Source organism: Stegostoma tigrinum, chromosome 37, assembly GCF_030684315.1.
Source record: "Stegostoma tigrinum isolate sSteTig4 chromosome 37, sSteTig4.hap1, whole genome shotgun sequence".
Taxonomy (NCBI): domain Eukaryota; kingdom Metazoa; phylum Chordata; class Chondrichthyes; order Orectolobiformes; family Stegostomatidae; genus Stegostoma; species Stegostoma tigrinum.
In genome coordinates this window covers 1,813,669-1,832,179 of record NC_081390.1, presented here as the reverse complement: position 1 = coordinate 1,832,179, position 18,511 = coordinate 1,813,669, and the positions used below count along the sequence as shown (strand labels likewise).

Below are 18,511 nucleotides of genomic sequence, written 5' to 3'. Positions count from 1 at the left end.
GGAATAAATAGGGAGAGAGGGGGAGGCAGACCGAAGATGGAGAGAAAAGAAGATAGGTGGAGAGGAGAGTATAGGTGGGGAGGTGGGGGGGAGGAGATAGTTCAGTCCAGGGAAGACGGACAGGTCAAGGAGGTGGGATGAGGTTAGTAGGTCGGAGATGGAGGTGCGGCTTGGGGTGGGAGGAAGGGATGGGTGAGAGGAACTGCTTCCCTAACCTGTTCTTCCTCTCACCCATCCCTTCCTCCCACCCCAAGCTGCACCTCCATCTCCTACCTACCAAATTCATCCCACCTCCTTGACCTGTCCGTCTTCCCTGGACTGACCTATTCCCCCCCACCTCCACACCTATACTCTCCTCTCCATCTTCGGTCCGCCTCCCCCTCTCTCCCTATTTATTCCAGAACCCTCACCCCATCCCCATCTCTGAAGAAGGGTCCAGGCCCGAAACGTCAGCTTTTGTGCTCCTGAGATGCTGCTGGGTTTGCTATGTTCATCCAGCCTCACATTTTATTGTCTAATGTTCTGGGGACCTGGGTTCAAATCTACACAGAAAATGGTGGTATTTGAATTCAATAATTAAAAAAGTCTAGAAGAATCTACTGATCACCATGAAAACATCGTTGGCTGTCAGAAAACCCACCTCATTCACTAATGTCCTTCGGGGAAGGAAATCTGTCACCCTCACCTGGGCTGGCCTACATGTGACTCCAGACCCAAAGCAATTGGTTTGACTCGCAACTACCCTCTGAAATGGCCTAGCAAGCCATTCAGTTGTACCAATTCCGACAAAGTCTCAAAGAAATGAAACCGGATGGATCACCTAGCATTGACTGAAACACTGGAAAAGACAATGGAAGAAACAGTGCTGTCGACCCTGCAACGTCCTCCTCACTAACATCTGGGGGCTAGTGCCAAAACTGGGAGAGCTGTCTCACAGACTAATCAAGCAACAGCTTGTCATACTCTCAGAATCATACCTTACAATGTCATCCTGGATATGTCCGGTCCCAATGGCAGGACAGACCTAGCAGTGGTGGTGGCACAGAGGTATACAGTCAGGAGGGAGTAGCTCTAGGAGTCCTCACCATTAACTCCAGACCCAATGAAGTCTTATGGCTTCAGGTTAAACATGGGTACGTACCATCCTCCCTCAGCTGATGAATCAGTACTCCTCAATGTTGAGCAACACTTGCAGGAAGCACTAAGAATGGCAAGGGCATGAAATGTACTCAGGGTGGGGGTGGGGGAAGAGGTGTCATTTGTCCAAGCATGACTCAGCATCAGTACTACTGATCAAACTGCTAGATTGGGTCTGCGGCAGGTGGTAAGGGAACCAACAAGAGGGAAAAACATACTTGACCTCATCCTTACTAATCTGCCAGCTGCATTCAGTAAGAATGACCATCGCACAATCCTTGTGAAAACGAAGTCCCTCCTTCACATTGAGAATAGCTTCCAGCATGCTGTGTGGTACTGTCACACAGGACAATTTCCCACTTACACGTTGAAAATAACATCCATAGACAATTTCCCACTTACATGTGGAGAATAACGCCCATCATGTTGTGTGGCACTAAGTTCATACAGATCTAGCAACTCAAACCAGGCCTTCATGAGGTGGCGTGGGACAACAGTAGAATTGTACTCCAGCACAATCTAACCTCGTGGCCCAGCAACTCCCCCACTCAACCATCACTAACAAGCCACGGATCAACCCTGGTTGATGGAAAAGCCCAGCACATCAGTGCAAAAGATAAGGCTGAAGCATTCGCAGCAATCTTCAGCCAGAAGTGCTAAGTGGATGATCCATCTCTGCCTCCTCCAGTGGTCCCCAGCACTAAAGATACTAGTCGTCAGCCAATTCGATTCACTTCACTTGATATCAAGAAATGGTTGGAGACACTGGACACTGCAAAGGCCAAGGGCCATGACAATATTCCAGCATAGCACTGAAGACTTATGATCTAGAACTTGCTGCGCCCCTAGCCAAGCTGTTCCAGTGCAATTACAGTCCTGGGATCTACCTGGCAATGCAGAAAACTGCCCAAGTTTAGAGATAACAAAGTGTGGTGCTGGAGGAACATAGCAGGCCAAGCAGTATCTTAGGAGCACAAGATGCTGCTTGGCATGCTGTGTTCACTCAGCTCCACACTTTGTTATCCCGGACTCTCCCATTATCTCTGGTACAACTGCCCAAGTTTGTCTTGTACACAAAAAGCAGGACAAATCAAACCCTGTCAATTATCAACCCATCAGACTCCTCTCAATCATCAGTAAATTGACAGGTGTCATCAATATTGCTATCAAGCAGCACCTGCTCAGTGATGCACAGTTTGGGTTCCACCAGGGCCACTCAGCTTCTGATCTCATTACAGCCTTGGTTCAAACATGGGCAAAAGTGCTGAATTCCAGACATGAAGTCAGAGTGACAGCCTTTGGCGTCAAAGCAGCAATCGACCGAGCGCTTCATCAAGGAGCCCCAGTAAGAATGGAATCAATGGGTATTGGGGACAAACAGTCTGGTAGTTGGAGTCATACCTGACACATAGGAAGATGGTGGGGTTTGGTGCAGGTCAATCATGTCAGCTCCAGGACATCTCTGCAAGAGTTCCACAGGGTAGTGTCCTTGGTCCAACTATCTTCAGTTGCTTAATCAATGACGTTCCCTCCATTATAAGGTCAGGGGTAGCGATGTTCACTGATTGCTCAAAGTTCAGCAGCATTCATGACTCCTCAGAATCTGAAACGGTCCGTGTTCAAATGCAACAAGATCTGGACAATATCCAGGCTTGGGCTGACAAAGTGCCAAGTGACATTCGCACCACAAAAATGCCAGGCTATGACCATCACCAATAAGAGACAATCCACCCACAATCCCTTGACATTCAATGGTGTTATCAATAATTAAACCCCCACTATCAACATTCCAGGGGTTACTGGTATCACCATTTGAAACTATCTGATTCAAATCTGATCCTGACACATCTCATTCATGTAAGATGGCTTCTCCAAGGCTAATCACATTTTTCTATCCACACTACTCCATTCTTCATCTATACCAAAGGGGCTTTTCCTCTATTTTCAGATTAAATATGTTTAAATTGAAACTGAAACAGAGATCAAAACCGGTGATGTTAGTCAAATTGAAAAGGAGTCGTGAACAGTGATTGGCTCTGAATCTTTACCAACAATTTATGCAGCCCATGTGACTGTGTGTTACTTCTTTTAATGTAGAGTGCAAGGATTCGGGAGGTTGTTACAACATTGTAGATCTATTAAAATGGAACATACAAGATTGGAATACTACATTGTAACACGTTCCAAAACAAAAACAAAACAGAAATTGCTGGAGAAACTCAGGTCTGGCAACATCTGTGGAAAGAAAGCAGAGTTAACATTTCAAATCCAGTGAATCTACTTCAAATCTGACTTTAGTTCAGAAAAAAATTGTATTTATTCTGAAGATGCGGTGGTGGGAGGGGGTAGGAGGGATTAGTGTGCAGGATCAATCCATTTTAGGAACTGAACTAATTGAAAAATAAAAACAGCTTTCCACATGTTTCTTGTCACTGCATTAACATTTTCTTTCACAGACACCATATCTGTAGGCAAATTCTCCCTGTCACCACCTCAAAGCTCCACATAATGTGAACTCTGGGAAGGCCCTCCATGTTTTCCACAGTAAATCCCCAAGTCCCTATGTTTCTGTTCCTCCATAATGAGTTATAATATATTTTATATTGTTTCTCATTATTCTTCCTAAAAATACATTACTTCATACTTTGCTCCATCAGGAATCTGCCAGTCACTTCATTCTTAAAACCTATCAATGAACACCACACAGCTCACAACATTTACAAATTGTGTCATCTGGAAATGTTAAGCAGGGACTTAATGGTAGTATAGAATATAAACAACAGTAGCACTATAGAAATAAAATTAGCCGAGTGTCAGGGAACCATACCATTTAATGGATTTTTTGGACTTGAGGAATGGCTGTTGTGGAGATCCCTGGGGTCAGTGTTGGGACCCCTGTCCATCCTTATGCATATATTAGACCTTGGCCTAAGCAGACAGTACCAAAACTTGTAGAAGGTACAAAGCATGGATACTTTGTGCACTGTAAAGACACAGCTAAGTTAATAGAACCGTAGTTAAGTGTCATATGGGAGTGCAGGAGCAGAGGGCTTGAAGCTTGGTGTAGGACAGTGGCTCACCCTCAACTGGGTACCACTCTGGGTAGTACACTTTAGGGAACATGTGAAAGTAAAGAGAGTATAGAGAAAGTTCAAAAGAAACATTCCAGGGATGAGGAACTTAAGTTTAGCTGACAGATTGGGACTCTGCTCATTGCAGAAGTAGATGAGAGAAGATTTGATACAGGTGCTCAAAATCATGAGTAAGGTGGACAACAGGATGACAGATGGTGTGCAGCAACAAGCATTTGTCCACAAAAACATGAGAAAGCCATAGTTATAGTGTTTTGCAACTCAAAAATAAGAGGGTGAACCATAAAAGTCTATCCCTAGCAGTGAAACCAGCTTGTGGTAAAAGTGCAGAAACAAGAGAGAAAATGAAAATCTACTCCCTCCAGTGGAAGGATCAAAATCAAGAGGGGAGGTTTAAAATTTTGTCAAAAGTAGTAGTGGACACAGGAGGAGAAACGCTTTCATGCACAGAGCGGTTAAGACCAAGTACGTGATATCCAAGAGTGTGATGGAGACAGGTTCACTTGAGGCATCTGAAAGAACTGGATCATTATCTGAAAAAGTAAAAGTATGCAAGGATACAGGGAGGAAGGCACGAACGGAATTACTCAGGATGCTGACGCAGACATGGCAGGCCTAATGGCTTCACTCTGTGTCTGAATGAGATTCTATAATCTGCTAATGTTTAAATTGTGTCATGCAGACTCAAGTCATTAACGTACATCAACAAAAGCAACAGTATTAATAACAAGCCCTTGAAACTCCTCTTATACACTTACCCAAGCTTCAAAAAGAAAACATTATTCCCTGTCACTCAGCCACCTTTACATCTACACTACACTATTCCCCTTTAATCCATAGGTTTCAACTTGGTTGCCAAGTCAATTACGTGGTATTTTATCAAACATCTTTTGCAAGTCTATAGAAACTTCAATTGCTTCTCTTATCAATTGCCCTAAATTTGTATCCTCTAGCTCTCGATCTTTCCACCAAAGAACAAAGAAAATTACAGCAGAGGAACAGGCCCTTCGGCCATCGAAGCCTACACCGACATTCTGCAGATCACAACTAAAATCCCCTCCTCTTCCAGGGACTGTATCCCTCAACTCCCATCCTATTCATGTATTTGTCAAGACGCCCTTTAAAAGTCACGATTGTATCTGCTTCCAACAGCAAGTTCTAGGCACCCACCATGTAAAAAAACTTGCCTTGCACATCACCTTTAAACCTTGCCCCTCGCACCTTAAACCTATGACCCCTGGTAACTGACTCTTCCACACTCGGCGAAAGTTTCTGACTGTCTACTCTGTCCATGCCCTTCATAATCCTGTTGACTTCTACCAGGTCACCCCTCAACCTCCATCGCTCCAGTGAGAACAACCCAAGTTTCTCCAATCTCTTTACAGCCAATGCCATCCATACCAGGCAACATCCTGATAAATCTTGTCTGTATCCTCTGCAAAGTGGACCATATCCTTCTGGTAGTGTGGTCACCAGAACTGAACACAATATTCTAAATGCAGCCGAACTAAGGTTTTATAAAGCTGCAACATGACCTGCTAATTTTTAAATTCCTTGCCCCAGCCAATGAAGGAAAGCATGCCTTATAGACTACCTTCTCCACTTGCATTGCTACTTTCAGTGACCCGTACTAGTGCACCCAGATCCTTACGCTTATCAGTACTCTTCAGGGTTCTGCCATTTACTGTATATTTTCCATCTGGATTAGGCCTTCCGAAATTTCCTCACATTTTTCCGGATGCAACTACAGCTGCCATCTCTCTACCCAAGTCCCCAACCGATCTCTATCGTGCTGTATCCTTTGACAGTCCTCATCACTATCCGCAATCCAGCAAACAGAGATATCGGCAAACTTACTAGCCCGGCCAGTTACATTTTCCTCTACATCATTTACACAAATTGCAAATAGCAAAGGTTCTAACACTGATCCCTGAGGAATGCTATGAGTCACAGTCCTCCATTCAGAAACACATCCTTCCACTGCTACGGTCTTCTACGAACGAGCCAGTTTTTTTATCCACCTTGCAAGCTCACCTCTGACGCCATGCAACTTTAACTTCTGTATCAGCCTGCCATGAGGGAACTTGGCAAAGGCCTTACTGAAGTCCACATAGACAACATCTACTTTCTTACCCTCATTGATCATCTTTATCACTTCCTCGAAAAAAAAACTCAACCAAGTTAGTGAGACACAACCTAGCCTTCACAAAACCATGCCGTCTCTCACTAATCTGCCCACTTATTGCCATGTGGGAGTAAATCCTGACTCGAAGCACCCTCTCCGATAATTTCCCTACCACTGATGCCAGGCTCACCCACCTGTAATTAGCTGGAATATCTTTGCCACCCTTCTTAAACAAAAAACAACACTGGCTATTCTCTAATCCTCTTGGACCAATAAGGATACAAAGATTTCCCTCAAGGTCCCAGCAATTTCCTCCCTTGCCTCTCAGTATTCTGGGTTATATCCATCTGGTCCTGGGGACCTGTCTACCTTAAATGTTTTTCAAGATCCCCAATACCACCTCCCTTTTGATCTCAACATGACTTAAACTATCTACACACCCTTCTCCAGGCTCATCATCCACCAAGTCCTTCTCTATGAAGAAAAGAATACTCATTTAATATCTTGCCCATTTCCTCTGGCTCCACACATAAATGCACTTTCCTGTCCTTGAGTGGGCCAACCCTCTCCCTGGCGACTTTCTTGCTCTTTATATATGTATAAAAAGCCTTCGGATTTTCCTTCATCCTATTGGCCAATTACCCCTTTTAGACCTATGACTCATTGCTGAAGTTTCTTTCGGGTTTCCTTGTATTCCACTCTTGCTTCATATGTTCCTCCTAGCCTTGATAAATGCTTCCTTTTTCTTTTTGATTAGGCTCACAATATTTCTCATTATTCAAGGTTTCCTAAACTTGCCATACTTATCCTTCATCCTTACAGGAACGTGCCAGTCCTGAGTTCCCAGCAAACTACACTTGAAAGCCTCCCACGCACCGTATGTTGATTTGCGCTCAAATATCTGCCTCCAATCTACATTCTTCAGTTGCTACCTAACATTGTTGTAATTAGCCTTCCCCAGTTTCGCACCTTCACCTGACAACTACACCAATCTTTATCCATCTGTACGTTAAAGCTTCCTGAATTGTGATCACTGTTCCCGAGCTGCTTACAACTGTGACATTGACCACCTGGCCAGGCTCATTCCCCAATACTAGGTCCAGCATGGCCCCTTTCCTCCTTGGACTATCTACATACTGTTTCAAGAAGCCCTCTTGGATGCTCCTTACAAACTCTTCCCCTATCCACGCCCCAAGCACTAAGTGAGTCCCAGTCAATGTATAGGAAGTCAAAATCACCCACGACAACAACCCTGTTACTTTTATCTCTTGACAAAATCTGTCTACATATCTTTTTTTCTATCTCCCACTGGCAGTTGGGAGGCCTATAGTAAACCCCAAGCATTGAGATTGCACCCTTCCTGTTCCTGGGCTCTGCCCTTACTGCCTCGTCTGCGCCATCCGAGGTGTCCTCCTGCAGTCTAGCTGTGATTATCTCCTTAACAAGTAGTGCAACTCCCCCACCCCTTTTATGTCCCCCTCTATCTGTTTGAAACATTTGTTTCCTGGAACGTTAAACTGCCAATCCTGTCCCTCCCTTAAACAAGTCTCTGCAATAGCAACAACATCATAGTTCCAAGTACTAATCCAGGCTCTGAATTCATTGACCTTATCTGTTATACTACTGCATTGAAACTGATGCACTTCAGTCCACCAGACCCGCTTTGATCAGCAACCGCACCCTGTCTGCTCTTCCTCCAAGTCTTACTAGCCCTATTCTCCAGTTCCCTTTCAGTTAATTCACCTTTGTTCTGGTTCACAAACCTCTGCCAAGCTAGTTTAAATCCTCCCGAATGACACCAGCAAAACTCCCAGCCAGGATATTTGTGGCCCTCTAGTTTAGATGCAACCCATCCTTCTTGTACAGTCCCATCGGCCCCAGAATAGATTCCAATGGTCCAGGTATCTGGTACCTACATTCCTACACCAGCTGTTTAGCCATGTGTTGAACTGTACTATTCTCCTATTTCTAACCTCACTGGCATGTGGCACAGGGAGTAATCTTGAGATTACAACCTTAGAGGTTTAACTGTCACTTGACAACAGCCCCTCCACAAACCATCGTCTGGAAGCAATGAATGCACTGATGCAAATCTTCCCCCAGTAAGAGGCTAGCGAAGTTTTCCTCAGGAAATATGATAAATATTATGTCTGGAATTTCAAACAAAATTTTGATAGCGTGCCAGAGAAAGCCTACTGATAAAATGAAAGACAGATAATGTTAGTCTGGAGAACAGATAGGAAGTTGGTTAAAGGACTTGCTGCTTAACAGGAATGGTAGAAGTTAAATCAGGATTAGAATCTGGGAAAAAAAATAATGAAAATCTAGAAAGCATGGAAAGGAAATACATATTTAGCTGTTTTAAAATACAAAATAGATGAAATCTGTACCTTGTTAAATTCTATTAAAAAAACAGTCTTTTGTGTGCCTATAGAACCTTACTGTTTCTTCCAAAGGGGAGAAACAATGCCAAAATAAAGCATTCACAAATTATAGACTTTGTAAAATATAGTGTAGGTAAAAATTAAAGGATCCCCATTTTTACCAAATACTAAAATATTTAAACTTAGTGAAAAAAAATTGACAGTGGCTATCGGCATTAAAACTAATAGCAGACTTGTGTTCAATTACAGAGATTCATGGGTTATTAAGCAACAACTGATGCCGGTAGCTTCAGAATAAAGGAATCTCCCTTAATGTTGTAAGAGGGGGAATTCCATGCAGTACTTAGGGTCTTGGAAAGATTTTGCTTCTTATTTTAAATTTATAGTGCTTCTCAGAATCTGAAAATGCTTCACTAAACAAAGCAGTCTTGAAGCCAAATGGTTGACAAGTATCCGGGAATGTTAGTTTGTAAACAACGCATCATTACAGCAATAATTTCCTTACAGCATTTAAGTCATGCATTGGTTCATTCAAGGCGTATGGCAGAAGCTGATCTTAAACAAATGGACACCTACTAGTCCTCTATCCAAAAGTGAAGCATTTCAATCAAGTCGATACTTTTGACTGGTAGCTTGGCAGGCCAAACTACCACCATCCGGTCCTGTTTTATTTTAATAGATTCTTTTCCTTATTTGGTTACCACACTACAATAGTAAAGAACATTTAGCATTCACTTAAGAATAGTTAGGTTAGGAGTGGCTTCCCAAGAAGTGCTGTTTTCCCCATAGGGGGTCAGGTGAATTTGCATTTTCTTTATGACTTTTATTAATGGGGATCCACAATAATTTTATTCTGTTCATTCAAGTAAATCATGTAAAATAAACTAATTTGGTGGATTAAAATTGTGCCTTGTTTCTTGAGTGCTTTTCGGCCTCCAATGAAGGCCGAGATCGCCTGTCATTAGACATGTGGAACTACAACCACTGGCACATGAAGCAAGAATTGTGTCTCTCTGGGTCTTTAATGTTTCAGCCAGATTAAAGCTATAAATAAATGTCAACCGTGATTGCAAGAAATGCGGTATCTGTTTTGTGATATCTAGCGCACAACCCAAGGGTCAGAAATCAGGCAGGCAAGGCACCCACTACTGATTGCCATATATTGGCATCGCATCAAAGGCTACAGAGTGTGTGGGACATGGGATGAAGACAGAACCAGGCACAGGCTGCGCTGTTACTACAAAACTATTTATATCAACATCAGAAATGCCAGGTTGCAAACCAGAACAGGACTAAATATCTAACTGTTGCTATGGTGAAGTTCTCAGTACATGGTTTAATTACTGAATACCACCCTGCTCCTACTGACAAAGAAAAACAATCAAACCACATGCCATGATAGAAATTGAGTCATATTTTACAACTACAGTGAGACTAAAACTGTGGAATTGAAACATTTATAAGTGATGATTCTAAAAGATAGTTTCACCCTAAAGTTTGTAATTAAATGACAAAATTTGAAATATTTCCTTTGCTGTGCGGGATGTGTCTTTCAGACAAATGGAAATCAAGAGTTATAGAATCCTACAACAGTATTCTCACGTAAAGTTTGTCCTTGAGATTACAACAGGACCAAATTTGGAAAGTCCACTCTCAGGGATGCGTCCAAGCTGACGAATTTAAAATATATCGACCAATAAGTAAGCAACATGGTGGCAGCTTGCTTTTGGAGACTGCCAGTTCTACCAAATTCAGGGTGACAAGCTGGTGTATTAGGAACAGAAACAGAAATGGAGCTGATTGGGTGCACCAGCACAAAGATTCCACCACAAAAGTGATTCTTGAGAGTAGCAGGGCTGTGGGCATTAATATTGTGGAACATTATCAACCAAGAAGCCCATGCACAACATCACTTTCACTCATCGTGCCAATTTTTTTTTTAAATCAGTAACAATACTATTAACAAATTGCATATACAAGCATTTCAAGCATAATGTCATACAATTCAAAAGTGCTCCCTCCAGGCTCCATCTCCATTATGCAGAACCTAGAACAGTAAGTGGGTGTTTTTTCAACTTCAAGTAGACAGAACACAAAAAAATTAACACGCCCACCACTGTGCTTTATCCTAGCAACATCACTGTCTAACTGCACAACATTTAACCCGCCTCCCACCCACTAAACCTGGGACAGATTGAGCGAGTCCCTCCAGGAGCAATTAAGAATACATATATGCTTAAATGACATCAGTGAATTATATGCAGAACAACAGAGGAACATGTTAGAGCGAAGGCTACAAAGTAGCATACAAAAAGAATACGAAACCAAAACATCTCAAATCACAATAGTAAAACTGAAGACCTGAATTTGAATTCTTATGGCTCAATGGTTTAACCAGATCAATTCTGCTTGTAACATGTTACTAGGTCTCAATATTACATAACAATGTAACCCTTTAACTCTAGTGTACAAGAGAACTGAAAACCCATAAGTTTTCAAAAAATTCACAAAAACCTTCCTTGCAAGTATCTGCTTGACTTAGTGCTCTCCAGTGATTTCATGTAATTGGGGTTTCAAGTCCCAAAAGCAGGAAATTCTTCCAACGCGTAAGCCAATGTTCTGCCTTCCATTTACAGAACCAAAATAGGATAACTCAAACTTCTTTGCTTTTGAGATCTACGTTTGCAAATGGCCGGTCACATTTTCTTAACACTAACTGCATTTCATAAGCAAACATTTGAGGGGCATATAAACAATGAGGGGCAACCCCACAAAGTGAGAGAAATTGCACACCATCAATAAACATCTGGACAAAATTAATATTTTCAGAACTTTTCTGAGCAGTAGTACATACATCTAATAAAAGCTTTCCACTACAGGACAAAAGGGGGTCAGATTCTCAACATACATAATTTGGCCTTCAAAGTAATTACAAGTACTGATATTATTTGCGGATCTGAAACGTCAACTTTGGAAAAGTAAGTTGATGCTAGTCAGAAGCTATAAAAACAGGAACCATTCCAAGGATGTTGCTGATCTTAAACAGGCAAAAACAGAAATTATAGAAGGAACTCAGCAGGCTGGCAACATTTGTGGACAGAAAACAGTAAACATTTGAGACCAGTGCCCTTTTTGACAGCTAGAATCAACTTGGAAAAGGTGGCATTTAAACCAACAACAGAGGGGGGGGGGGGTACATGGAGGAATTGATTATAGCAGTCCAGGGGGCAAAAAAAGAGAGAAGCTAGATGTGAGATAATGGGGACAGAGAAATTCAAATTGGACTGGACAAACTGAAAGCAACCCACTTCATGGCAGGATCTGCAGTATGGGAGGTAGGTGATAATTAAGAAAGTGGATGAAACTTCATGTCTCTCAAACTTCACTATGTTCTGAAATTGTTAAACTTTAGATTGAATCCTGAAAGCTGTAAGGTGCCTAAACAAAAGATGAGGTGTTGTTTCTCTAGCTTGTGTTCAGCTTTGCTGGAACACTGCAGCAAGCCCGAGACAGAAATATTGGCACAGGTCCACAGTGACACAATGAAGTGGGGTGCAGCTGGAAGCTCAGGGCCATTGTGACAGACAGAACACACATGTTCCATAATGCAGTCACCCCAATATTTCTTACCACCATTTTCCTGCCTCTTGATAATGGGAGGCAGATTTCTTTGAGATTGATCAAGTAGGATTAAAGACCAAAGTTGACGCTTAGTCAGTGAGTATTCAGCTTTAAAGGGAGCACAGAATTAAGCTCACCCTCAAACAAAGTGTTCAATAAAGGTAAAATACTTTACAGGTTGACAGAAGGGGTTACAAATTAAGGAGTAAAAGTGAGAGAATTAGTCCTGGCTATGAAGTGCAAAGTAAATAAAGCATGGCCAATGGCCAGGGGTAGGGGGAAAGAAAGAGAAAGATAGAAAGGTGGGGGGTGGAGGGCGGACAAGGGGGGTGGGGTGGAGGGCGGACAAGGGGGGGTGGGGTGGAGGGCGGACAAGGGGGGGGGTGGAGGGCGGACAAGGGGGGGGGGGTGGAGGGCGGACAGGGGGGGGGGTGGAGGGCGGACAAGGGGGGGGGGGTGGAGGGCGGACAAGGGGGGGGGTGGAGGGCGGACAAGGGGGGGGGTGGAGGGCGGACAAGGGGGGGGGTGGAGGGCGGACAAGGGGGGGGGTGGAGGGCGGACAAGGGGGGGGGTGGAGGGCGGACAAGGGGGGGGGTGGAGGGCGGACAAGGGGGGGGGTGGAGGGCGGACAAGGGGGGGGAGAACGACGTGGGGGGGGGGGAGAACGACGTGGGGGGGGGGAACGACGTGGGGGGGGGAGAACGACGTGGGGGGGGGGAGAACGACGTGGGGGGGGGGAGAACGACGTGGGGGGGGGGGAGAACGACGTGGGGGGGGGGGAGAACGACGTGGGGGGGGGGAGAACGACGTGGGGGGGGGGGAGAACGACGTGGGGGGGGGGGGAGAACGACGTGGGGGGGGGGAGAACGACGTGGGGGGGGGGGGAGAACGACGTGGGGGGGGGAGAACGACGTGGGGGGGGGAGAACGACGTGGGGGGGGGAGAACGACGTGGGGGGGGGAGAACGACGTGGGGGGGGGGAGAACGACGTGGGGGGGGGGAGAACGACGTGGGGGGGGGGGAGAACGAGGGGAGAAAAAGGTGTAACACTTACACAATGCGATTAGATGGGAAGGTGTCATGAATGAAACAGTCCCTTCTGAAAGCTGACAGCAGAAGGGAGAAGATGCATTTCAACTGTTCAATGCTCAGTCGTTTGTTCATGCAGGTAGAATCAATTCCAGTAGATGGCAGGTGAAATTTTGCCCTACAGATCGTGGTGTTTGTGGAGGAAGAGAAGAATTTCCATAATTGTGGCATTGTATCATTCTTTGGAGAAACACTTAAAATTGAAAATGAGGGCACTGCCTCAAAACTGGCAACAAAAGGTCATGCTGGAAATTTCACCAAGGTCCAGACTCCCACTGTCCTCTAAAAGGAAACATATTCTCAAATCTCCTCAGCCTTCTACTCTACTGACCCATCTATGACAAAAAAGTGCATTCCTATCTACCTTGTCAACACCCCTAATACACCTTTAATCAGGTTGTCTCTCAAACTTCATTCCTCCCAGGAAAACCAGCCCCATCTAACCAATCTTTCCTCATAATATCTCAGACCCTACAGCACTGGCAGCATTCTGGTCAATCTTCTCTGGACTTTCTCAAATGCAATCCAATCCTTCACATAACACAGTGTCCAGCACTACATTTACAACTCCAGTTGTCCCTAACCACCATTACGTTCAGTTCCAGTAAAACTTCCTTGCTTTATATTCTATACCTCAGCTAACAAAGGCACGTGGCCCAAATACCTTACATATCTTTACCCATCCTATCTTCAGAGGTCCATGGATATGTACACCAATGTCCCTACGATTAAAAGGGGAAGAAAATGGGATTAATGAAGGGCACTCGTAACTTGAGCCATGCACATGATTATGGAACTGATCTTTAAAACTGTATTTTAAAAATCATGCGACCATTTTTATACCTATGAAACGGCTTTGAAAATGTTAAGACCTCTTATTTAAGTATCGATGCAAAAAAATTATGATTGCGACAAGTTATTTTCCTCACAAAGCTATTCGAGAAATTTAGAAAGCAAAAAAGTGGACAAGGTAGCACTCCACTGTGAGAGCAAGATCATCTCCGAAAGCACAGATTTCTCACTAGCACTCAGCAACTTACTCAAGCAAAGGCTACCACCCAACCCGAAGCAGATCTACAATTCTATTTTTCCCACAACCTGTGAACCTTTCCCCACAGAGCTGTCTTAATTACACACTTCAGAGAGGTATAAACAAAGAATGCTTTGTTGTCTGTAATTATCTTGTGTCATGGTGTAATGTTTACCTTTCAGAATTCTTTTGCAACTTAGGAAAATGATTTGTGCTGTTTTTCAAAACAAATTCTCTAGCTTGTTCTGTCAATCTGAACCAAGGCTGTTAACAATAAATTAAACAGCTGGATAATTTCCCGCAACACATCCCTCACACCCCGCCCCTGCCACAACCGCCCCAAGAGGATCCCCCTCGTTCTCACACACCACCCTACCAACCTCCGGATACAACGCATCATCCTCCGACACTTCCGCCATTTACAATCCGTCCCCACCATCCAAGACATTTTTCCATCCCCTCCCCTGTCTGCTTTCCGGAGAGACCACTCTCTCCATGACTCCCTTGTTCGCTCCACACTGCCCTCCAACCCCACCACACCCGGCACCTTCCCCTGCAACCACAGGAAATGCTACACTTGTCCCCACACCTCCTCCCTCACCCCTATCCCAGACCCCAAGATGACATTCCACATTAAGCAGAGGTTCACCTGCACATCTGCCAATGTGGTATACTGCATCCACTGTACCCGGTGCGGCTTCCTCTACATTGGGGAAACCAAGCGGAGGCTTGGGGACCGCTTTGCAGAACACCTCCGCTCAGTTCACAACAAACAACTGCACCTCCCAGTCGCAAACCATTTCCACTCCCCCTCCCATTCTCTAGATGACATGTCCATCATGGGCCTCCTGCACTGCCACAATGATGCCACCCGAAGGTTGCAGCAACAGCAACTCATATTCCGCCTGGGAACCCTGCAGCCATATGGTATCAATGCGGACTTCACCAGTTTCAAAATCTCCCCTTCCCCTACTGCATCCCTAAACCAGCCCAGTTCGTCCCCTCCCCCCACTGCACCACACAACCAGCCCAGCTCTTCCCCCCCCCCCCCCCCCACCCACTGCATCCCAAAACCAGTCCAACCTGTCTCTGCCTCCCTAACCGGTTCTTCCTCTCACCCATCCCTTCCTCCCACCCCAAGCCGCACCCCCAGCTATCTACTAACCTCATCCCACCTCCTTGACCTGTCCGTCTTCCCTGGACTGACCTATCCCCTCCCTACCTCCCCACCTATCTTCTTTACTCTCCATCTTCGGTCCGCCTCCCCCTCTCTCCCTATTTATTCCAGTTCCCTCTCCCCATCCCCCTCTCTGATGAAGGGTCTAGGCCCGAAACGTCAGCTTTTGTGCTCCTGAGATGCTGCTTGGCCTGCTGTGTTCATCCAGCCTCACATTTTATTATCTTGTAATTCAATTTGGAGCTTCTTTTCGAATAATTGGAGGAAACAAATAAATGTCCTTCATTTTAAGCCTTTAAGTCATTGTTCCAACCCCTTTCAACCGAAAGTGACAATTGTTTGGGGGGAGGGGACATCAAAGCAAATCCACGTACAGTCTTCAATCACTTCACAGAAGGCAAAGTGACAATTTGATGGTCAAGTTCAACAAGTTAGGATGTACTGTAATATCTTTCACAAATCTTTTGCCTATAAGCCTTAAAAAATATTCGAGCAACTTAGGTTCCCCCCCTTCCCTATAAAGGACTTGCTTATGATTTAACTTTTTTCGCTTGAAGATTTGTGCGCAACCAAGTTTCCATTCATAAATTAAAACCTGTAGATATATCAGCAAATCAATGGAATAAATTTAAATTGAAATGCTTACAAAATGTAATTTGTCTGCCTGTCAGCAAATTGAATAATTTTGAAGTTGTAATTTTGGTTGTGAAGTGGGTAACTTGGCAGGCAATTTGTAAATGATCCCACAAGCAATATTCTGGCGAACATGAGGAAATTGGTTTAGATTTTAGCTGATGGAGGTGCAGTATGATAGTCAACGTATCCCTCAATAAATGTGAGAACTTACTTAACATTAATTAAAGTTCCTTGAGGTTTCTCCTACTCCTTTGGATACTCTCCCATGGCCACTTGATCACTGCAGAATAGTCTCCTGTCATAACACACTCTTACTGGCAGGGTTACCAGGCAGCTACGATAAGCTGGAACCCTCCATCTCCTCCTCCCCTCCCCCTTCCTGGCACAGGGATGTTGAAGCTAATAGTAGTGCCTCACCTGCTGCCCCAGCCAAGATCAGCTAACTCAGCAGAGCTAGAATCAGACTTGGGAATGTCTGGCCTTTGTGGTTTAATGCAGTGAACTTTGCCAGCTAGTTGCAGCAGTTTTTGTGGCCTGCTTATTTCGAACGACTTTAGTGAAACTATCAAGTGAAATTGAATAAGTCTCATTACTTTTCCGAACAAATATCACATGAATATAAACTGGTTTGAGAACTCAGTGATTTTTAAAAGATTAGGTTAAGATGTGAGTGAAATATGGATAAAAACCGATCTAGGTACACAATATTCAATGGCTCATTTACCTCTGATTAGAGTAAGTGCAAGCTGCCCACTTGATGTTTAAGCAGTTTGCATACAATAAATATATAACGTTTTGACATTCAAAAACTGAAGCCAGTATTTAGTAAACAAAATGAAAACACTGATTGACCTTTCACGTAGAATAATACAAAACATCTGGTCACAGAATACAATGCTGCTGGTATCTGAGAAACTATGACGGCTTCAGTCTGCTTTTCTGAGAAAACACAATCACCTGTCTTCAGAATTTTCAATTCCCACTGCATCTAATCTTTTCTGTTAGTACAAATCCTTGCTCAGGTATGTTTCTATAGTTTTCACAATTTTCAGAATCCAATGTTTAATATAGCTTTTAACCAAAATTGCACAAGGGCAGGCTGGAAGTATTAAAAATATTTCAAACAACCTTATCATACTGAATTGAAGTAATGGCCTCATCAGAGTTATAAATTTTACTACCAGAGGCAGTCACAATTGGCCTTCACCTGGAAGCACCATTCGTGGGAAAGGCCTGCAAATTTTCAACATGCTGTGCAGACCAATTCCAAACAACACAAGTGTTGCCCAACTCTGGAAAACCATTCCACATGTTTGGCATACAAATCTTCCCAGCAACATGTCCTGCTTCGCTCTGGGGGTGGGGCCCTGAATCAACCATGTCTCAGGCTACCATGGCAGAAACCTGACCAGAGTCTACTTGCTGGGAAACTTAAAAGTTCATTTAAGCAGAGAAGCGCAAGCCAAAAAACTAAACTGAGACTAGCAATTTCTTGTTTTAAAAACATCCAAATATAATCTCTGGGTATTTGTCTCTGCAAAACGAAGAGCTCAACAAAAGTAAAGAATATGGCAACACAGATACAAATGAGATTTCAAGCATCTGGATTCATCCCAAATCAGATTACTACCCATAAGGACTGGACCATTACAATTGTTTGGTGTTTCATAAACAAGGGCTCTGCTTCCATGTACAGCATGAGTAATTCACTCCAAGTGTTATATAACCAAAGCAAAGTCACTAAACCAGAATTTCAGAATTAAAAATAAACAGATTCTTAAAGCAGATCAGCCTGCAAACAAAGCTCTTTGTTAAATATAACTGCTGCAATTTTCATCACTCTTCAATGTCTCAAAAAAGTGACTACCATTGACAACTCAATTATTAAACACCTGACTTGGTCTATGGAACTTAAAATGTTTGCTCTCCCCATTTTTACCTTTGGAGCATATTCTGTGGATGAGGTTTGCAAAGAGTGTAATTCACATTATCCTCAATTGTGGAAGAAACAGTCAAGTCACAAAAACATGTTATCAGCAAATCAAAACACTAATTAAGCAGAGCAGAACATTAAATGATTAATTTACACACACATCACCACAGTGGTTTTTTACAGATTATTGTCAACACAGTTCAAAATCAAAGTACATCTAACATGTATTCGTCAGTATAGTGTAGTTGAGCCCAGTAACCAAGTGGGTACACAATAAGATTAATGAT

General features: G+C 43.7%; 1 protein-coding gene across 5 annotated transcripts in view; it reads right to left on the bottom strand.

The window, feature by feature from the left end:
* LOC125467591 (serine/threonine-protein phosphatase 2B catalytic subunit beta isoform) overlaps positions 1-18,511 on the bottom strand; it is a 110,456-nt gene that overhangs the window by 76,762 nt on the left and 15,183 nt on the right. The window lies entirely within an intron of this gene.